This window comes from Lagopus muta, chromosome W, assembly GCF_023343835.1.
Source record: "Lagopus muta isolate bLagMut1 chromosome W, bLagMut1 primary, whole genome shotgun sequence".
NCBI lineage: Eukaryota > Metazoa > Chordata > Aves > Galliformes > Phasianidae > Lagopus > Lagopus muta.
Genome location: NC_064471.1, coordinates 3,040,240 through 3,063,655, shown reverse-complemented (window position 1 = coordinate 3,063,655; position 23,416 = coordinate 3,040,240). Strand labels below are relative to the sequence as shown.

The 23,416-nt window shown below is 46.6% G+C and overlaps 1 protein-coding gene across 1 annotated transcript in view; it reads right to left on the bottom strand.

The window, feature by feature from the left end:
• LOC125686405 (uncharacterized) overlaps positions 1–21,273 on the bottom strand; it is a 354,680-nt gene extending 333,407 nt beyond the window's left edge. Inside the window, exon 1 of the mRNA XM_048930343.1 lies at positions 21,258–21,273. The gene's annotated coding sequence lies outside the window, so the exon portion shown is untranslated. The remainder of the gene's footprint in view (positions 1–21,257) is intronic.
• Positions 21,274–23,416: the final 2,143 nt, after the last annotated feature.

Sequence of the window (23,416 nt, the reverse complement as noted above, 5' to 3'; positions counted from 1 at the left end):
ACACAATGTTCAGACCAGTCTCCGGGTTTTCTTCTCGGTTTGCCAAACGTTTTTCGAATCTTGAATTAATACTCATATTGGTGTGCGTGTTATTAAGTTCTTTGATTGTATTCATAATTATGAATAATAAGAGGAAGGAGTCCCTTCCAAAACCAGAGAATGATGACTGGCAGGGAATATGGAGAGGTTTAGGAAAGGTCATAGAATCATGGGGACCCGCAGTGTCATGGGATTTTACTCTTGAACACCTGTGGGATCCTGAGAAACTAAGCCAGTATTTGAGTCAGGGACTATGCGGCTTACATAAATCTAGGGAGGTACAACTTATTTGGGGTTTGGCTTGTGCTTACCGTGCCCTATATAATACCATTCTGGAGAGAGACAGTTTCCGAGCTGAGGTTTAAGCCAAAGGGGAAAATCCCCAAGTCAAATCTAATCAATCACAGGAGACACCATTAACAATACCAGTTGCTCCTGTGGAGGGCAAGAAATGGAAACGTGTGTCTTCGCGTCTTGAACAAAAAAGAGAAGAAGAGGAGGAGGAGGTGGAGGAAAGTCCAGGCGAGGGGCCCTCCTCAGAACCACCACCATCGCGAAAGGCAAAATAGAAAACTAAAGACGTGCAGAAGAGAGTGATGAAGAGGAAATCTCTATTACTACTCGCCGGCCTCTAAAGGTGACTGAAATCCAAGATTCAAGATAGGATTTTACACGGCGCCCAAATGAAAGTCTTGTTTCCTGGTTGGTTCACTGTTAGGCCAGTGGGGCCCATAGCTTATCTCTGGATGGTAATGAAGCTCGCCAACTAGGTGCCCTTGCCAGAGATCCAGCTATTGATAGAGGAAATAGTCAATGTTCGGATGAGGCTACCTCCGTCTGGGAACGAGTGTTAATAGCCGTGAAGGAAAAGTATCCCTTCAAAAACGGTTTGAAGATTGCGATGAAAAAATGGGATACAGTTGAAAAGAGTATCCAGTATTTGAGGGAAATAGGCGTGGTGGAAATGTTGTATGACCCTAACTTTGTTCCTAACCATACACGCCTAGACTGCGACCCTGAAAAAGTGAGGACACTAATGTCAGCGTGTGACAGATACAACGAACAACAGAGAACACCCTTAATTTACGAATTAATTAATACGCTCCAAAACTATCAACAGTTGCTCTCCCCCATTCATGCTGCTGTAGCCGCTATCTCAAAAGTGACGGACCAACTGAATGAAACGCGGCAGCAAATGTCTCAACTGATTAACAGTGGCAAACCTGTAGCAGTATCCGAGATGCTTGATGAAGATCAGGATAATCAAAAGAGTCTAATGAAGGAGATGATGCGAGCCCTCCTGGACTGTGTGGATTCGATGGCCTGGCACATCAGAACCGCTGAAATATAAGGCACTGGTGCACAGTGCACTCTGATGCCCTCGAGTCATGAAGGGACAGAATCAATCCATATTTCTGGAGTGACTGGGGGCTCTCAAGAATTGACTGTGTTGGAGGCTGAGATAAGCCTCACTGGTAAGGACTGGCAAAAACATCCTATTGTGACGGGCCCAGGGGCTCCGTGTATTCTAGGTATTGATTATCTCAGAAGGGGGCATTTCAAGGATCCTAAGGGGTATCGATGGGCCTTTGGAATAGCTGCTGTGGGCGCAGACTACATTAAGCAGCTGTCTGTTTTGCCTGGCCTGTCAGAAGATCCATCTGTTGTGGGGCTGCTGCGAGTAAAAGAGCAACAGGTACCGATTGCAACAAAAACGGTGCACAGGTGGCAGTACCGCACCAACAGGGATTCTTTGCTCCCCATTCATAAGTTAATTCATCAACTAGAGAGCCAGGGAGTGATCAGCAAAACTCACTCGCCTTTTAACAGCCCCATATGGCCAGTGCGTAAAGCCAGTGGAGAATGGAGGCTGACGGTGGACTACCGTGGCCTGAATGAAGTCACACTCCCACTGAGTGCTGCTGTGCCGGACATGTTAGAACTCCAGTATGAACTGGAGTCAAAAGCGGCCAAATGGTATGCCACCATTGACATTGCTAATGCCTTCTTTTCCATTCCTTTGGCCAAAGAATGTAAGCCACAGTTTGCTTTCACATGGAGGGGCGTTCAGTATACCTGGAACCGTTTGCCCCAGGGGTGGAAACACAGCCCGACCATTTGCCATGGGTTGATCCAAACTGTATTGGAACAGGGCAGTGCTCCTGAGCACCTGCAGTACATTGATGACATCATTGTGTGGGGCGATACAGCAGAAGAAGTCTTCGCAAAAGGAGAGCGAATGATCCAAATTCTTCTGAGTGCTGGTTTTGCTATTAAGCGAAGCAAAGTGAAAGGACCTGCCCAGGAGATTCAGTTCCTAGGTATAAAGTGGCAAGATGGCCGTCGTCACATCCTGACAGATGTGATCGACAAAATCACTGCTATGTCTCCACCCACTAGCAAAAGAGAGACACAATCTTTTCTGGGTGCAGAGGGCTTTTGGAGAATGCATGTTCCAAACTACAGCCTCATTTTAAGCCCCCTTTATCATGTGACGCGAATGAGAAATGAGTTTACATGGGGCCCTGAGCAGCAGCAGGCTTTTGAACAGATTAAACAGGAGATAGACCGTGCTGTGGCCCTAGGGCCAGTACGGACAGGACAAGGAATAAAGAACATCCTCTATACCGCTGCTGGAGAGACCGGTCCCACTTGGAGTTTGTGGCAAAGAGCCTCAGGAGAGACCCGAGGCCGACCTCTGGGATTCTGGAGTCGGGCGTACAGGGGGTCGGAAGAGGGCTACACTCCAACTGAGAAGGAGATCTTAGCTGCTTATGAGGGGGTTCGGGCTGCTTCTGAAGTAGTCGGTACTGAAACACAGCTTCTTCTGGCACCTCGACTGCCAGTGCTGAACTGGATGTTTAAAGGAAAGGTTCCCTCCACCCATCATGCCACTAATGCCACCTGGAGTAAGTGGATTGCACTGATAACACAACGAGCACGGATGGGGAACCTCAGCCGTCCAGGAATCCTAGAGGTCATCATGGACTGGCCTGAAGGTAAAAAGTTTGGAACACCACCAGGAGAAGAAGTATCACGTGCTAAAGAAGCCCCACCATACAATGAACTACCAGAGAACGAAAAGAAATATGCCCTGTTCACAGATGGATCGTGTCGTATTGTGGGAAAGCATCGCAGATGGAAATCTGCTGTGTGGAGCCCCACACGACAAGTTGCAGAGGCCACTGAAGGGAAAGGCGAATCAAGCCAATTTGCAGAGGTAAAGGCTGTCCAACTGGCCTTAGATGTTGCTGAGCGGGAGAGGTGGCCAATGCTCTATCTTTATACTGACTCATGGATGGTGGCAAATGCCTTATGGGGATGGTTACAGCAGTGGGAGTAAAATAACTGGCAAAGAAGGGGTAAACCTATTTGGGCTGCTGAACTGTGGAAAGACATTGCTGCCCAAATAACGAATATGGTTGTGAAGATGCGCCATGTAGATGCTCATGTGCCCAAGAGTCGGGCTACTGAAGAACAGCAAAACAACCATCAGGTAGACCGAGCTGCCAGAATTGAGGTGGCTCAAATAGACCTGGACTGGCAGAACAAGGGTGAATTATTTCTAGCTCGATGGGCCCATGAGACCTCAGGTCATCAAGGGAGAGATGCAACATACAAATGGGCTAGAGACCGAGGGGTGGACTTAACTATGGATGCCATTGCACAGGTTATTCATAACTGTGAAACATGTGCCATCATCAAACAAGCCAAGAGGATGAAACCTCTGTGGGAGGAAGGGCGATGGCAAAAGTATAAATATGGGGAGGCATGGCTGGTTGATTATATCACCTTGCCACGATCTCGCAATGGTAAGCATTATGTGCTTACTATGGTGGAGGCAACCACTGGGTGGCTCGAAACATATGCAGTACCCCATGCTACCGCCCGAAACACCATACTGGGTCTCGAGAAACAAGTCCTGTGGCGACATGGCACCCCGGAAAGGATTGAGTCAGATAATGGGACTCATTTCAAAAATTCTCTTGTAAATACTTGGGCCAAAGATCATGGCATTGAGTGGATTTACCATATTCCCTACCATGCACCAGCCTCTGGTAAAATTGAACGATACAATGGATTGTTAACACCGATGCTAAAAGCACTGGGTGGCGGAATATTTAAGCACTGGGAGAAGCATTTGGCAGAAGCCACCTGGTTAGTCAATACCAGAGGATCTGTCAATCGTGATGGTCCTAACCAATCCAGTTCCCTACATACCATAGAGGGAGATAAAGTCCCTGTTGTACATGTAAAGAACATGTTAGGAAAGGCAGTTTGGGTTCTACCAGCTTCTGGAAAGGGCAAACCTCTCTGTGGTACCGTTTTTGCTCAGGGACCAGGATCCACTTGGTGGGTAATGCAGAAGAATGGGGATGTCCAATGTGTACCACAAGGAAACTTGATGCCGGGGGAGCGCAGTCAGTAATTCTATGTATATATGTATACCCATGTGTGTGTAATGCATTTTAATCATTTTTTGTTTGTTTGTATATATATGTGTATATATTTTAAGCATGATGTAACGATGTAGAATAAGGGGTGGAATGTCATGGTTCTATGTTTTTGTTTTGTTTTTTTTTTTATGGTTTCAGTATTCCACATCAAAACATCATGTAGTGTACGGGGCATTAAAGTGTCACTGCCCCAATTCCAAGTACCTATCCCTGTACATTACAGCAGTCACGGGATCTGACCCTTCCGGGTGGGGGAGGCGCTCTCTTGCTGCCTTGCAGTGGGTGCTGGAGGGTGCTTTCCTAGCCGTTCCAAGCTTTTCAGGTTTGAATCGGTCCCGGGAACTCTCTCTCTCATCTTGTCTGATTTATTAATCTCAATTTCAATTAAATTGTACATATTGTGTTATCTTGTATTCCAATATTATAGTAAAATAAGTTTTCCTCCATAGATTGTTGCCGCTGCTCTTTTCCTCCCTTCCTTCCTTCCCATTTTTGGGGGACTGGGGTGGGGGGGGAGGGCAGAGGCCTGTCGCCCCTGTCACGGACATAGATTGATCTGGTCAACTCTGTGACAGTAAGACTCCAAATTGTCAATGAAACCAAAGTGGTGTGGACTACTTGTACCTTGGGGGAGGTTATTGGAGGTGGGAGGCTCAGTAGTCCCTCCAGTAATCGGCACATGGCCTCCTGACACTGTAGTTTCAGGCTATGAAGGAGTGGAGTGTCTGGGAACTGCTAAGTCACAGCCTGAACCACTGATTGAACACCTGGAGAAAGGACTCAGCCCTGGGAGCACAGGTGAATGAAATTCGGCTCTGTGACCAGAAGGGGTGGAGCCTGGCTCCACCTCTCTTAGACCTCATTTGAGGGCTGATTGCCACTTCTGATTGTTTTTTTTTTTTTTTTTTGTGGAGCTTTCTTCTGTGAATCTTGCATTTGCTGTTGTGGGTGAGTTGTGTGTTTGTTTTTTTTTTTAAATTTTTTTTATTTTTATTTTTATTTTTTTTCCCCCTTTTCTCTCCCCCTATTGTGGTAGTCTTTTTATCGTTGTGCTTTTGTTTTAATGTTTTTTTCTGTTGTGTTGGTGTGTCTAATTGTTGCAGAGGAGAAAAGATTAAGGGTTATTAGGGAGCGTGAGCCAGAGATTGGTAGAGTGATTTGTTGGCGTGCAGGAGGGAAGCGTGCTAGGGAGTTATCCCAGACAAGTGGTTGACCTTTTGCTCTGTCATAGTTGGACAGTCCTGACAGATGAAGCGGGTTGAAAGACAGTCCCAGCTTGATGCACCTTGTTTGTCTTCTCTGCTTCTCCTAGTCCCACTAAGTAACTGATTTAGATAGTGAAAACAGAAGGGGAGGTGAGTAGGGGAGCAAGGGAAGATCTGCTTAGGAGGAAGCCTAGGGTGAGGCGGTTATCTCCATGTCTTGAGACTGTTTCTGTCAGGAAAAGTGGAAGAGTAATTGTTGTGGGTGATTCCTTTTTTAGGGAAATCGTAGGTTCCTTTTGCAGACCCTGCCTATAGGGGAGGTGTGTTGCCTCCTTGGGGCCTGCATCAAGAACATCACGGAAAAACTCTCTGGTCTGGTTCGTTTCCCTGTGTACTACTTGCTATTGATAGTTCGGGTAGGGAGTGATGAAATGGCTCAGGGAAGCCTGTGAGCTATCGAAAACCTATGTCAGGGGCTTAGAGCAAATGGTTGAAGGAGAAGGTGTGCAAGGGGTGTTTTTTTCTTTTTGGGGTGGTGAGGAATACGCAGTGGTCTAGGAAAATGCAAGCTTTGAATAAGCGGCTGAAAGGTTGGTGCTGCCACAGGAACTTTGAGTTCTTTGACCATGGGGTAGTTTACTCAGGGTCTGGCCTGATGACTGCAGATAGGTCTCACCTGTCTCTGAGGGGAAAGCGAATCCTAGTCCAGGAGCTGGCAGGGCTTGTTGAGGTAGCTTGAAACTAGGTATGAAGGCAGATGGGAATAAAATGACGCTTGCTAAGATGGAGTGAGTAGTTAAGAAATGTCAACTAGATTTGATGGGTGAAGTGGTTGGAGGTTAGTGGGACAGAGAAGAGCTTGGGGATGTTGCTGTTGTAGGAGTTGGCAGGGATAAGTCTCTGAACTGTCCCATAGGGTCTTCTGGGAACTTCTCAGAGTAAGTAATATTGCTGACCTCCTGTCTGAAACCTTCTCGTGTCCTTTTAGGAAATGATGGGAGGAAACTTCAGAATTCTTTTGGAGGTTGGAGGGAGGGCCCCTCTAGAAAGATAGCGTGTTAGAAAGTCCCTTCATGTTAATGCATGCAGCATGGGAAACGAGCAGGGGGAGTTAGGAACTGTGATGTGCTTGGGAAAAATATGATCTTGTTGCTATTGTGGAAAAGTGGTGGGATGAATCCCATGATTGGAATACTCTGAAGGCTACAGGCTTTTCTGTCATGGTTCTATTTTTTTTTTCTTTTTTTTTTTTTTTTGTGTTTCAGTGTTCCACGTCAAAACATCATGCAGTGTACGGAGCATTGAAGTGTCACTGCCCCAATTCCAAGTACCTATCCCTGTACGTTACAGCAGTCACGGGATCTGGCCGTTCCGGGTGGGGGGGGGCGCTCTCTTGCTGCCTGGTAGTGGGTGCTGGAGGGTGCTTTCTTGGCCATTCCAAGCTTTTCAGGTTTGACTTGGTCCCGGGAACTCTCTCTCTCATCTTGTCTGATTTATTAATCTCAATTTCAATTAAATTGTACATATTGTGTTATCTTGTATTCCAATATTATAGTAAAATAAGTTTTCCTCCATAGATTGTTGCCGCTGCTTTTTTCCTCCCTTCCTTCCTTCCCATTTTTTGTGGGACTGGGGTGGGGGGGAGGGCAGAGGCCTGTTGCCCCTGTCACGGACATAGATTGATCTGATCAACTCCGTGACAGATTTCTGGTGCCCAACGTGGGGCGAGAACTGTTTTTTAGCTTTTAGAATGAATCTTTTTTTCTCTCTGCTCTTAGAGAGCTTCGTTAGGGAGCATTATCAGTAGTCCAGGTTTCTGTGCTGGAAAACCTGACCTTGAAAGATTAGGCGTACTGCCAGTGTTCTGGGATATTTGTAAACTTTGAGCACTACTTAGTCTGGGTAGTGCCTTTTTTTCTTTTTTTTTTTTTCCTCCTCTTGTTAGTTTCAATTCATTAACCCCTTTTTAGCAGGCACCACTGATGAACCCACTCGTTATCGTGGGGGCGCTGTGTAAAGGATTTAAAGCAATGGTGTTACAACCTGCTGGCCAATAATCCATCTCACACTTGTGTGTTTTGGAATTGCATCCGTATATAGCTACCTAAGGGCTCTGATGGAGACACTTATGTTTTACCTACTTACAATGTGGTATGATTTGAATTTTGACATTTACATCCCAGAAGGAATGGCTACTTTCACAAACAGCTACATCCCAAATGGAATAGCTAATTTTACAAACAACACAATGTTCAGACCAGTCTCCGGGTTTTCTTCTCGGTTTGCCAAACGTTTTTCGAATCTTGAATTAATACTCATATTGGTGTGCGTGTTATTAAGTTCTTTGATTGTATTCATAATTATGAATAATAAGAGGAAGGAGTCCCTTCCAAAACCAGAGAATGATGACTGGCAGGGAATATGGAGAGGTTTAGGAAAGGTCATAGAAGCATGGGGACCCGCAGTGTCATGGGATTTTACTCTTGAACACCTGTGGGATCCTGAGAAACTAAGCCAGTATTTGAGTCAGGGACTATGCGGCTTACATAAATCTAGGGAGGTACAACTTATTTGGGGTTTGGCTTGTGCTTACCGTGCCCTATATAATACCATTCTGGAGAGAGACAGTTTCCGAGCTGAGGTTTAAGCCAAAGGGGAAAATCCCCAAGTCAAATCTAATCAATCACAGGAGACACCATTAACAATACCAGTTGCTCCTGTGGAGGGCAAGAAATGGAAACGTGTGTCTTCGCGTCTTGAACAAAAAAGAGAAGAAGAGGAGGAGGAGGTGGAGGAAAGTCCAGGCGAGGGGCCCTCCTCAGAACCACCACCATCGCGAAAGGCAAAATAGAAAACTAAAGACGTGCAGAAGAGAGTGATGAAGAGGAAATCTCTATTACTACTCGCCGGCCTCTAAAGATGACTGAAATCCAAGATTCAAGATAGGATTTTACACGGCGCCCAAATGAAAGTCTTGTTTCCTGGTTGGTTCACTGTTAGGCCAGTGGGGCCCATAGCTTATCTCTGGATGGTAATGAAGCTCGCCAACTAGGTGCCCTTGCCAGAGATCCAGCTATTGATAGAGGAAATAGTCAATGTTCGGATGAGGCTACCTCCGTCTGGGAACGAGTGTTAATAGCCGTGAAGGAAAAGTATCCCTTCAAAAACGGTTTGAAGATTGCGATGAAAAAATGGGATACAGTTGAAAAGAGTATCCAGTATTTGAGGGAAATAGGCGTGGTGGAAATGTTGTATGACCCTAACTTTGTTCCTAACCATACACGCCTAGACTGCGACCCTGAAAAAGTGAGGACACTAATGTCAGCGTGTGACAGATACAACGAACAACAGAGAACACCCTTAATTTACGAATTAATTAATACGCTCCAAAACTATCAACAGTTGCTCTCCCCCATTCATGCTGCTGTAGCCGCTATCTCAAAAGTGACGGACCAACTGAATGAAACGCGGCAGCAAATGTCTCAACTGATTAACAGTGGCAAACCTGTAGCAGTATCCGAGATGCTTGATGAAGATCAGGATAATCAAAAGAGTCTAATGAAGGAGATGATGCGAGCCCTCCTGGACTGTGTGGATTCGATGGCCTGGCACATCAGAACCGCTGAAATATAAGGCACTGGTGCACAGTGCACTCTGATGCCCTCGAGTCATGAAGGGACAGAATCAATCCATATTTCTGGAGTGACCGGGGGCTCTCAAGAATTGACTGTGTTGGAGGCTGAGATAAGCCTCACTGGTAAGGACTGGCAAAAACATCCTATTGTGACGGGCCCAGGGGCTCCATGTATTCTAGGTATTGATTATCTCAGAAGGGGGCATTTCAAGGATCCTAAGGGGTATCGATGGGCCTTTGGAATAGCTGCTGTGGGCGCAGACTACATTAAGCAGCTGTCTGTTTTGCCTGGCCTGTCAGAAGATCCATCTGTTGTGGGGCTGCTGCGAGTAAAAGAGCAACAGGTACCGATTGCAACAAAAACGGTGCACAGGTGGCAGTACCGCACCAACAGGGATTCTTTGCTCCCCATTCATAAGTTAATTCATCAACTAGAGAGCCAGGGAGTGATCAGCAAAACTCACTTGCCTTTTAACAGCCCCATATGGCCAGTGCGTAAAGCCAGTGGAGAATGGAGGCTGACGGTGGACTACCGTGGCCTGAATGAAGTCACACTCCCACTGAGTGCTGCTGTGCCGGACATGTTAGAACTCCAGTATGAACTGGAGTCAAAAGCGGCCAAATGGTATGCCACCATTGACATTGCTAATGCCTTCTTTTCCATTCCTTTGGCCAAAGAATGTAAGCCACAGTTTGCTTTCACATGGACGGGCGTTCAGTATACCTGGAACCGTTTGCCCCAGGGGTGGAAACACAGCCCGACCATTTGCCATGGGTTGATCCAAACTGTATTGGAACAGGGCAGTGCTCCTGAGCACCTGCAGTACATTGATGACATCATTGTGTGGGGCGATACAGCAGAAGAAGTCTTCGCAAAAGGAGAGCGAATGATCCAAATTCTTCTGAGTGCTGGTTTTGCTATTAAGCTAAGCAAAGTGAAAGGACCTGCCCAGGAGATTCAGTTCCTAGGCATAAAGTGGCAAGATGGCCGTCGTCACATCCTGACAGTTGTGATCGACAAAATCACTGCCATGTCTCCACCCACTAGCAAAAGAGAGACACAATCTTTTCTGGGTGCAGTGGGCTTTTGGAGAATGCATGTTCCAAACTACAGCCTCCTTGTAAGCCCCCTTTATCATGTGACGCGAATGAGAAATGAGTTTACATGGGGCCCTGAGCAGCAGCAGGCTTTTGAGCAGATTAAACAGGAGATAGCCCGTGCCGTGGCCCTAGGGCCAGTACGGGCGGGACAGGGTATAAAGAACATCCTCTATACTGCTGCTGGAGAGAACGGTCCCACTTGGAGTTTGTGGCAAAGGGCCTCAGGAGAGACCCGAGGCCGACCCCTGGGATTCTGGAGTCGAGCCTGCAGGGGGTCGGAAGAGGGCTACACTACAACTGAGAAGGCGATCTTAGCCGCTTATGAGGGGGTTCGGGCTGCTTCCGAAGTAGTCGGTACTGAAACGCAGCTTCTTCTGGCACCTCGACTGCCAGTGCTGAACTGGATGTTTAAAGGAAAGGTTCCCTCCACCCATCATGCTACTGATGCCACTTAGAGTAAGTGGATTGCGTTGATTACACAACGAGCACGGGTGGGGAACCTCAGCTGTCCAGGAATCCTAGAGGTCATCATGGACTGGGCTGAAGGTAAAAAGTTTGGAACACCACCAGAAGAAGAGGTAGCTCGTGCTAAAGAGGCCCCACCATACAATGAACTATCAGAGAACGAAAAGAAATATGCCTTGTTCTCAGATGGATCGTGTCGTATTGTGGGAAAGCATCGCAGATGGAAATCTGCTGTGTGGAGCCCCACACGACAAGTTGCAGAGGCCACTGAAGGGAAAGGCGAATCAAGCCAATTTGCAGAGGTAAAGGCTGTCCAACTGGCCTTAGATGTCGCTGAGCGGGAGAGGTGGCCAATGCTCTATCTTTACACTGACTCATGGATGGTGGCAAATGCCTTATGGGGATGGTTACAGCAGTGGGAGTAAAATAACTGTCAAAGAAGGGGTAAACCTATTTGGGCTGCTGAACTGTGGAAAGACATTGCTGCCCGAATAACGAATATGGTTGTGAAGATGCGCCATGTAGATGCTCATGTGCCCAAGAGTCGGGCTACTGAAGAACAGCAAAACAACCATCAGGTAGACCGAGCTGCCAGAATTGAGGTGGCTCAAATAGACCTGGACTGGCAGAACAAGGGTGAATTATTTCTAGCTCGATGGGCCCATGAGACCTCAGGTCATCAAGGGAGAGATGCAACATACAAATGGGCTAGAGACCGCGGGGTGGACTTAACTATGGATGCCATTGCACAGGTTATTCATAACTGTGAAACATGTGCCATCATCAAACAAGCCAAGAGGATGAAACCTCTGTGGGAGGAAGGGCGATGGCAAAAGTATAAATATGGGGAGGCATGGCTGGTTGATTATATCACCTTGCCACGATCTCGCAATGGTAAGCATTATGTGCTTACTATGGTGGAGGCAACCACTGGGTGGCTCGAAACATATGCAGTACCCCATGCTACCGCCCGAAACACCATACTGGGTCTCGAGAAACAAGTCCTGTGGCGACATGGCACCCCGGAAAGGATTGAGTCAGATAATGGGACTCATTTCAAAAATTCTCTTGTAAATACTTGGGCCAAAGATCATGGCATTGAGTGGATTTACCATATTCCCTACCATGCACCAGCCTCTGGTAAAATTGAACGATACAATGGATTGTTAACACCGATGCTAAAAGCACTGGGTGGCGGAATATTTAAGCACTGGGAGAAGCATTTGGCAGAAGCCACCTGGTTAGTCAATACCAGAGGATCTGTCAATCGTGATGGTCCTAACCAATCCAGTTCCCTACATACCATAGAGGGAGATAAAGTCCCTGTTGTACATGTAAAGAACATGTTAGGAAAGGCAGTTTGGGTTCTACCAGCTTCTGGAAAGGGCAAACCTCTCTGTGGTACCGTTTTTGCTCAGGGACCAGGATCCACTTGGTGGGTAATGCAGAAGAATGGGGATGTCCAATGTGTACCACAAGGAAACTTGATGCCGGGGGAGCGCAGTCAGTAATTCTATGTATATATGTATACCCATGTGTGTGTAATGCATTTTAATCATTTTTTGTTTGTTTGTATATATATGTGTATATATTTTAAGCATGATGTAACGATGTAGAATAAGGGGTGGAATGTCATGGTTCTATGTTTTTGTTTTGTTTTTTTTTTTATGGTTTCAGTATTCCACATCAAAACATCATGTAGTGTACGGGGCATTAAAGTGTCACTGCCCCAATTCCAAGTACCTATCCCTGTACATTACAGCAGTCACGGGATCTGACCCTTCCGGGTGGGGGAGGCGCTCTCTTGCTGCCTTGCAGTGGGTGCTGGAGGGTGCTTTCCTAGCCGTTCCAAGCTTTTCAGGTTTGAATCGGTCCCGGGAACTCTCTCTCTCATCTTGTCTGATTTATTAATCTCAATTTCAATTAAATTGTACATATTGTGTTATCTTGTATTCCAATATTATAGTAAAATAAGTTTTCCTCCATAGATTGTTGCCGCTGCTCTTTTCCTCCCTTCCTTCCTTCCCATTTTTGGGGGACTGGGGTGGGGGGGGAGGGCAGAGGCCTGTCGCCCCTGTCACGGACATAGATTGATCTGGTCAACTCCGTGACAGTAAGACTCCAAATTGTCAATGAAACCAAAGTGGTGTGGACTACTTGTACCTTGGGGGAGGTTATTGGAGGTGGGAGGCTCAGTAGTCCCTCCAGTAATCGGCACATGGCCTCCTGACACTGTAGTTTCAGGCTATGAAGGAGTGGAGTGTCTGGGAACTGCTAAGTCACAGCCTGAACCACTGATTGAACACCTGGAGAAAGGACTCAGCCCTGGGAGCACAGGTGAATGAAATTCGGCTCTGTGACCAGAAGGGGTGGAGCCTGGCTCCACCTCTCTTAGACCTCATTTGAGGGCTGATTGCCACTTCTGATTGTTTTTTTTTTTTTTTTTTTTGTGGAGCTTTCTTCTGTGAATCTTGCATTTGCTGTTGTGGGTGAGTTGTGTGTTTGTTTTTTTTTTTTTAAATTTTTTTTATTTTTATTTTTATTTTTTTTCCCCCTTTTCTCTCCCCCTATTGTGGTAGTCTTTTTATCGTTGTGCTTTTGTTTTAATGTTTTTTTCTGTTGTGTTGGTGTGTCTAATTGTTGCAGAGGAGAAAAGATTAAGGGTTATTAGGGAGCGTGAGCCAGAGATTGGTAGAGTGATTTGTTGGCGTGCAGGAGGGAAGCGTGCTAGGGAGTTATCCCAGACAAGTGGTTGACCTTTTGCTCTGTCATAGTTGGACAGTCCTGACAGATGAAGCGGGTTGAAAGACAGTCCCAGCTTGATGCACCTTGTTTGTCTTCTCTGCTTCTCCTAGTCCCACTAAGTAACTGATTTAGATAGTGAAAACAGAAGGGGAGGTGAGTAGGGGAGCAAGGGAAGATCTGCTTAGGAGGAAGCCTAGGGTGAGGCGGTTATCTCCATGTCTTGAGACTGTTTCTGTCAGGAAAAGTGGAAGAGTAATTGTTGTGGGTGATTCCTTTTTTAGGGAAATCGTAGGTTCCTTTTGCAGACCCTGCCTATAGGGGAGGTGTGTTGCCTCCTTGGGGCCTGCATCAAGAACATCACGGAAAAACTCTCTGGTCTGGTTCGTTTCCCTGTGTACTACTTGCTATTGATAGTTCGGGTAGGGAGTGATGAAATGGCTCAGGGAAGCCTGTGAGCTATCGAAAACCTATGTCAGGGGCTTAGAGCAAATGGTTGAAGGAGAAGGTGTGCAAGGGGTGTTTTTTTCTTTTTGGGGTGGTGAGGAATACGCAGTGGTCTAGGAAAATGCAAGCTTTGAATAAGCGGCTGAAAGGTTGGTGCTGCCACAGGAACTTTGAGTTCTTTGACCATGGGGTAGTTTACTCAGGGTCTGGCCTGATGACTGCAGATAGGTCTCACCTGTCTCTGAGGGGAAAGCGAATCCTAGTCCAGGAGCTGGCAGGGCTTGTTGAGGTAGCTTGAAACTAGGTATGAAGGCAGATGGGAATAAAATGACGCTTGCTAAGATGGAGTGAGTAGTTAAGAAATGTCAACTAGATTTGATGGGTGAAGTGGTTGGAGGTTAGTGGGACAGAGAAGAGCTTGGGGATGTTGCTGTTGTAGGAGTTGGCAGGGATAAGTCTCTGAACTGTCCCATAGGGTCTTCTGGGAACTTCTCAGAGTAAGTAATATTGCTGACCTCCTGTCTGAAACCTTCTCGTGTCCTTTTAGGAAATGATGGGAGGAAACTTCAGAATTCTTTTGGAGGTTGGAGGGAGGGCCCCTCTAGAAAGATAGCGTGTTAGAAAGTCCCTTCATGTTAATGCATGCAGCATGGGAAACGAGCAGGGGGAGTTAGGAACTGTGATGTGCTTGGGAAAAATATGATCTTGTTGCTATTGTGGAAAAGTGGTGGGATGAATCCCATGATTGGAATACTCTGAAGGCTACAGGCTTTTCTGTCATGGTTCTATTTTTTTTTTCTTTTTTTTTTTTTTTTTGTGTTTCAGTGTTCCACGTCAAAACATCATGCAGTGTACGGAGCATTGAAGTGTCACTGCCCCAATTCCAAGTACCTATCCCTGTACGTTACAGCAGTCACGGGATCTGGCCGTTCCGGGTGGGGGGGGGCGCTCTCTTGCTGCCTGGTAGTGGGTGCTGGAGGGTGCTTTCTTGGCCATTCCAAGCTTTTCAGGTTTGACTTGGTCCCGGGAACTCTCTCTCTCATCTTGTCTGATTTATTAATCTCAATTTCAATTAAATTGTACATATTGTGTTATCTTGTATTCCAATATTATAGTAAAATAAGTTTTCCTCCATAGATTGTTGCCGCTGCTTTTTTCCTCCCTTCCTTCCTTCCCATTTTTTGTGGGACTGGGGTGGGGGGGAGGGCAGAGGCCTGTTGCCCCTGTCACGGACATAGATTGATCTGATCAACTCCGTGACAGATTTCTGGTGCCCAACGTGGGGCGAGAACTGTTTTTTAGCTTTTAGAATGAATCTTTTTTTCTCTCTGCTCTTAGAGAGCTTCGTTAGGGAGCATTATCAGTAGTCCAGGTTTCTGTGCTGGAAAACCTGACCTTGAAAGATTAGGCGTACTGCCAGTGTTCTGGGATATTTGTAAACTTTGAGCACTACTTAGTCTGGGTAGTGCCTTTTTTTCTTTTTTTTTTTTTCCTCCTCTTGTTAGTTTCAATTCATTAACCCCTTTTTAGCAGGCACCACTGATGAACCCACTCGTTATCGTGGGGGCGCTGTGTAAAGGATTTAAAGCAATGGTGTTACAACCTGCTGGCCAATAATCCATCTCACACTTGTGTGTTTTGGAATTGCATCCGTATATAGCTACCTAAGGGCTCTGATGGAGACACTTATGTTTTACCTACTTACAATGTGGTATGATTTGAATTTTGACATTTACATCCCAGAAGGAATGGCTACTTTCACAAACAGCTACATCCCAAATGGAATAGCTAATTTTACAAACAACACAATGTTCAGACCAGTCTCCGGGTTTTCTTCTCGGTTTGCCAAACGTTTTTCGAATCTTGAATTAATACTCATATTGGTGTGCGTGTTATTAAGTTCTTTGATTGTATTCATAATTATGAATAATAAGAGGAAGGAGTCCCTTCCAAAACCAGAGAATGATGACTGGCAGGGAATATGGAGAGGTTTAGGAAAGGTCATAGAAGCATGGGGACCCGCAGTGTCATGGGATTTTACTCTTGAACACCTGTGGGATCCTGAGAAACTAAGCCAGTATTTGAGTCAGGGACTATGCGGCTTACATAAATCTAGGGAGGTACAACTTATTTGGGGTTTGGCTTGTGCTTACCGTGCCCTATATAATACCATTCTGGAGAGAGACAGTTTCCGAGCTGAGGTTTAAGCCAAAGGGGAAAATCCCCAAGTCAAATCTAATCAATCACAGGAGACACCATTAACAATACCAGTTGCTCCTGTGGAGGGCAAGAAATGGAAACGTGTGTCTTCGCGTCTTGAACAAAAAAGAGAAGAAGAGGAGGAGGAGGTGGAGGAAAGTCCAGGCGAGGGGCCCTCCTCAGAACCACCACCATCGCGAAAGGCAAAATAGAAAACTAAAGACGTGCAGAAGAGAGTGATGAAGAGGAAATCTCTATTACTACTCGCCGGCCTCTAAAGATGACTGAAATCCAAGATTCAAGATAGGATTTTACACGGCGCCCAAATGAAAGTCTTGTTTCCTGGTTGGTTCACTGTTAGGCCAGTGGGGCCCATAGCTTATCTCTGGATGGTAATGAAGCTCGCCAACTAGGTGCCCTTGCCAGAGATCCAGCTATTGATAGAGGAAATAGTCAATGTTCGGATGAGGCTACCTCCGTCTGGGAACGAGTGTTAATAGCCGTGAAGGAAAAGTATCCCTTCAAAAACGGTTTGAAGATTGCGATGAAAAAATGGGATACAGTTGAAAAGAGTATCCAGTATTTGAGGGAAATAGGCGTGGTGGAAATGTTGTATGACCCTAACTTTGTTCCTAACCATACACGCCTAGACTGCGACCCTGAAAAAGTGAGGACACTAATGTCAGCGTGTGACAGATACAACGAACAACAGAGAACACCCTTAATTTACGAATTAATTAATACGCTCCAAAACTATCAACAGTTGCTCTCCCCCATTCATGCTGCTGTAGCCGCTATCTCAAAAGTGACGGACCAACTGAATGAAACGCGGCAGCAAATGTCTCAACTGATTAACAGTGGCAAACCTGTAGCAGTATCCGAGATGCTTGATGAAGATCAGGATAATCAAAAGAGTCTAATGAAGGAGATGATGCGAGCCCTCCTGGACTGTGTGGATTCGATGGCCTGGCACATCAGAACCGCTGAAATATAAGGCACTGGTGCACAGTGCACTCTGATGCCCTCGAGTCATGAAGGGACAGAATCAATCCATATTTCTGGAGTGACCGGGGGCTCTCAAGAATTGACTGTGTTGGAGGCTGAGATAAGCCTCACTGGTAAGGACTGGCAAAAACATCCTATTGTGACGGGCCCAGGGGCTCCATGTATTCTAGGTATTGATTATCTCAGAAGGGGGCATTTCAAGGATCCTAAGGGGTATCGATGGGCCTTTGGAATAGCTGCTGTGGGCGCAGACTACATTAAGCAGCTGTCTGTTTTGCCTGGCCTGTCAGAAGATCCATCTGTTGTGGGGCTGCTGCGAGTAAAAGAGCAACAGGTACCGATTGCAACAAAAACGGTGCACAGGTGGCAGTACCGCACCAACAGGGATTCTTTGCTCCCCATTCATAAGTTAATTCATCAACTAGAGAGCCAGGGAGTGATCAGCAAAACTCACTTGCCTTTTAACAGCCCCATATGGCCAGTGCGTAAAGCCAGTGGAGAATGGAGGCTGACGGTGGACTACCGTGGCCTGAATGAAGTCACACTCCCACTGAGTGCTGCTGTGCCGGACATGTTAGAACTCCAGTATGAACTGGAGTCAAAAGCGGCCAAATGGTATGCCACCATTGACATTGCTAATGCCTTCTTTTCCATTCCTTTGGCCAAAGAATGTAAGCCACAGTTTGCTTTCACATGGACGGGCGTTCAGTATACCTGGAACCGTTTGCCCCAGGGGTGGAAACACAGCCCGACCATTTGCCATGGGTTGATCCAAACTGTATTGGAACAGGGCAGTGCTCCTGAGCACCTGCAGTACATTGATGACATCATTGTGTGGGGCGATACAGCAGAAGAAGTCTTCGCAAAAGGAGAGCGAATGATCCAAATTCTTCTGAGTGCTGGTTTTGCTATTAAGCTAAGCAAAGTGAAAGGACCTGCCCAGGAGATTCAGTTCCTAGGCATAAAGTGGCAAGATGGCTGTCGTCACATCCTGACAGTTGTGATCGACAAAATCACTGCCATGTCTCCACCCACTAGCAAAAGAGAGACACAATCTTTTCTGGGTGCAGTGGGCTTTTGGAGAATGCATGTTCCAAACTACAGCCTCCTTGTAAGCCCCCTTTATCATGTGACGCGAATGAGAAATGAGTTTACATGGGGCCCTGAGCAGCAGCAGGCTTTTGAGCAGATTAAACAGGAGATAGCCCGTGCCGTGGCCCTAGGGCCAGTACGGGCGGGACAGGGTATAAAGAACATCCTCTATACTGCTCCTGGAGAGAACGGTCCCACTTGGAGTTTGTGGCAAAGGGCCTCAGGAGAGACCCGAGGCCGACCCCTGGGATTCTGGAGTCGAGCCTGCAGGGGGTCGGAAGAGGGCTACACTACAACTGAGAAGGCGATCTTAGCCGCATATCAGGGGGTTCGGGCTGCTTCCGAAGTAGTCGGTACTGAAACGCAGCTTCTTCTGGCACCTCGACTGCCAGTGCTGAACTGGATGTTTAAAGGAAAGGTTCCCTCCACCCATCATGCTACTGATGCCACTTAGAGTAAGTGGATTGCACTGATTACACAACGAGCACGGGTGGGGAACCTCAGCTGTCCAGGAATCCTAGAGGTCATCATGGACTGGGCTGAAGGTAAAAAGTTTGGAACACCACCAGAAGAAGAGGTAGCTCGTGCTAAAGAGGCCCCACCATACAATGAACTATCAGAGAACGAAAAGAAATATGCCTTGTTCTCAGATGGATCGTGTCGTATTGTGGGAAAGCATCGCAGATGGAAATCTGCTGTGTGGAGCCCCACACGACAAGTTGCAGAGGCCACTGAAGGGAAAGGCGAATCAAGCCAATTTACAGAGGTAAAGGCTGTCCAACTGGCCTTAGATGTCGCTGAACGGGAGAGGTGGCCAATGCTCTATCTTTACACTGACTCATGGATGGTAGCAAATGCCTTATGGGGGTGGTTACAGCAGTGGGAGCAAAATAACTGTCAAAGAAGGGGTAAACCTATTTGGGCTGCTGAACTGTGGAAAGACATTGCTGCCCGAATAACGAATATGGTTGTGAAGGTGCGCCATGTAGATGCTCATGTGCCCAAGAGTCGGGCTACTGAAGAACAGCTAAACAACCATCAGGTAGACCGAGCAGCCAGAATTGAGGTGGCTCAAATAGACCTGGACTGGCAGAACAAGGGTGAATTATTTCTAGCTCGATGGGCCCATGAGACCTCAGGTCAAGGGAGAGATGCAACATACAAATGGGCTAGAGACCGCGGGGTGGACTTAACTATGGATGCCATTGCACAGGTTATCCATGACTGTGACACATGTGCCATCATCAAACAAGCTAAGAGGATGAAACCTCTCTGGGTGGAAGGGTGATGGCAAAATTATAAATATGGGGAGGCATGGCAGGTTAATTATATCGCCTTGCCACGATCTCGCAATGGTAAGCATTATGTGCTTACTATGGTGGAGGCAACCACTGGGTGCCTCGAAACATATGCAGTACCCCATGCTACCGCCCGAAACACCATACTGGGTCTCGAGACCTTTTGCTCCAGCAGCAGTGTAGAAGATGTTCTTCACATCCTGTCCCATCCGTGCTGGCCCCAGGGTCCCGGCACGGGCTATCTCTTGCTTAATCTGCTCGAGAGCCTGCTGCTGCTCAGGACCCCATGTAAACTCATTCTTCATTCGTGTCACATGATAAAGGGGGATTACAGTGAGGCTGTAGTTTGGAACATGCATTCTCCAAAAGCCCACTACGCCCAGAAACGATTGTGTCTCTTCCTTATTAGTGGGCGGAGACATGGCAGTGATTTTGTCGATCACATCTGTTGCGATGTGACAACGACCATCTTCCCATTTTATGCCTAGGAACTGGATTTCCTGGGCAGGTCCTTTCACTTTGCTTCCCTTAATAGCAAAATCAGCACGGAGAAGGATCTGGATTATTCGCTCTCCTTTCTCAAAAAATTCCTTTGCTGTGTTGCCCCACACAATGATGTCATCAATGTACTCTAAGTGCTCAGGAGCATTGCCCTATTCCAGTGCGGCTTGGATCTGCCCATGGCAAATGGTTGGGCTATGTTTCCACCCCTGGGGCAAACGATTCCAGGTATACTGAATGCCCCTCCAGGTGAAAGCAAACTGTGGCCTAGATTCTTTGGCCAAAGGAATGGAGAAAAAGGCATTAGCAATGTCAATGGTGGCATACCACTTAGCTGCTTTTGACTCCAGTTCGTTATGAAGTTCTAACATATCTGGCACAGCAGCACTCAATGAGGGCGTGACTTTATTCAGGCCACGGTAGTCCACCGTCAGCCTCCATTCTCCACTGGCTTTACTCACTGGCCATATGGGACTGTTAAAAGGTGAGTGAGTTTTGCTGATCACTCCCTGATTCTCCAGTTGATGAATTAACTTATGGATGGGGAGCAAGGAATCCCTGTTGGTGCAGTACTGCTGTCTGTGCACCGTTTTTGTAGCAATCGGTACCTGTTGTTCTTTGACTCGTAGAAACCCCATAACAGACAGATCTTCTGATAGGCCGGGCAAAACAGATAACTTCTTAACACCTTCTGTGTCTACAGCATCTATTCCAAAAGCTCATCGATACCCTTTGGGATCCTTAAAATATCCCCTTCTGAGATAATCAATACCAAGTATACATGGAGCCCCTGGGCCAGTCACAATAGGGTGCCTTTGCCAGTCTTTACCAGTGAGGCTGATTTCAGCCTGCAACATAGTCAGCTCTTGGGAACCCCCAGTCACCCCATGAATATAAACTGAATTTGTCCCTTGGTGACTGGAGGGCATTAGGGTGCACTGTGCACCAGTATCCACCAGGACCTTATATTTCTGTGGTTCTCATGTGCCAGGCCATCTAATCCACACAGTCCAATATACTCTATTATCCCTTTCCCCCCCCTGGCTGAGGGCAGGGCCCCTCTATTTGTTACCTCCGTTGTCTGCAGCAACTGGAGCAATCACCTTTTTGGAGAAGTTCACCTTGGTGGTTGTTTTGCCTTGTAATTCTTTTACCCGTGCTTGAAGTGCAGGAGTAGGTTGCTTATGCCACTTATTCATATCTTCTCCATGGTCACGTAGATAATGCCACAAGGCAAAATGTGACGTGGTGTTACTGTTGTCACTTGTTCAAGCAGGAGGATGTCTTCTTTTGATAGCTGAGACATAGGATGACACCGGCTGGGAGGAAACCGAGTTGATCAGCCCCTCCAGTAGGTTGTTTTGGGAATTCTGTTCCTCATTGGATGTATCTGTCACCACCATGGATCCATCAGCATCAGGCACAATGGATGGTTTGTGTATGATATCTTCTTGTTTGTTCTCCATTCTGTCCAGCGTTTCAGGTACCTTTGCAATGGCTGGAACACAAGCTCGTAGACGGCTTAAATGTAACTCAAAGTCTTGAAGTTTATTAACCAATTCATGTATAAGGGGTCTTCTTTCCCCTCTGCCATACATAGCTGCAAATGTACTGGCGTACCTTTCTGGTGCAGTCTTTGTGAATGTACACCACATGTTTGGTGTACACCTGACACTCTCAGGATCATGCTCTTGGTCTGGATCATCAGGAATGAAATCGGGGCTATGTAGCATTTCCACCACAGCATATTCTCTCAAATAATGGATGCCTTCTTCCATATCAGCCCATTTCTTTTTTCTCAGGCATCAGATCGTCTTTGAAGGGGTATCTTTCTTTTACAGCTAACAACATCCGCTTCCAGAGGGTGAAGGCCTGGTTCTGGCATGTACTAATGCCTCTGTTAATGGCTGAGTCCCTAGCAATGCCACCCAGTTGGCGAGCTTCTCTACTATCTAGCCACACACTGTTGGCCCCATTGTCCCAGCATCCAAGTAACCAGGTGACAATAGGCTCATTTGGTTGACGTGAGAAGTCTTTTCTCAGACTTCGAATTTCATTCATTTTCAGAAATCGATCAACAATGGTAACGATATCTTGCTCACCTCTTCCTCTTTCAGGACTTCTTGTTGCCCTCGTAGGCATTGGTGACTGTGGTCTTACTGAGGGCTCCTCCCCTGGACTCAGGGGACCTTCTCTTAGACTTCGGAGCCACTCCTCTGGACCTCTTTCCTCCTCTTTCTTCTCTTCTAACTGAGTCAAGATTCATTTCGTTTTCCGTCCTCTTACTGGGGCGACTGACATCAATTGTGGTGCCTCCTGTGGTTGATCAGGTTGGTCAGTTCTGATGCTCTCATCCTCTAGCTCTGCTTGGATTCTGTCTCGTTCAATTATGACTGTATCTAGCTCAGTTTGGAGGGTGTCTTGTTGGGATTTAAAGGCATCTTGTCAAGATTGGAGATTCCTTCTCTCAGCTCGGAGATTCGCCCCTTTGTCTTGGAGACTTTATTTTTCACCTCAGAGACACTCTTGCCAGGTTTTGAGATTCTCTCTCCTGGCTAGAAGACTCTCCTTCTCAGCCTGGAGACTCTCTTTGGGATTGCAGGGATTCTCTCTCGATTTGGAGGGCATCTCTCTCAGACTTGAGGATATCCCTCTCAGCTCTCAGACTCTCTGTCAATTTCACAAACTCTCTCCCTCTTTGGGATACTATTGAATAAGGCCCGATAAGCATTAGCCAGGCCCCAAATCATTTGTGCCTCCTCAGATCTGCCTGAGCCACAACATTCCTGTCTCAAATAAATGCTTAAGCTTTCAGGGTCTTTCAGGTGTTCAGGAGTAAAGTTCCATGACACCGAAGATGTCCATCTCTCTAAGGTCTCTCCCAAGCCTCTCCACACTCCCTGCCATTCAGTATTCTCTGGTTTTGGGGAAGGCTTCCTCAAAATACAATAAATACAAATACTAACTGAAATAATGAACAGTAAATTCAGGGAGATTAACAATGCAATCAGGTGAGCATTCAAAAACTGCATAAAGGATTCAAAGGAGGGACTGGGAACCCGTTTAAAAATCCCAAGTTCTGTGAAATTAGCAGCTCCCTCTGCAAACAGGTTTAAAAGAGAAAACAGAATCATTTTTCTTTTCTGTCTTTACAGGAGGAAGATAGCAGTGCTCAAAGTTTACAAATATCCCAGAACACTGGCAGTCCGCCTAGACTTTCAAGGTCAAATT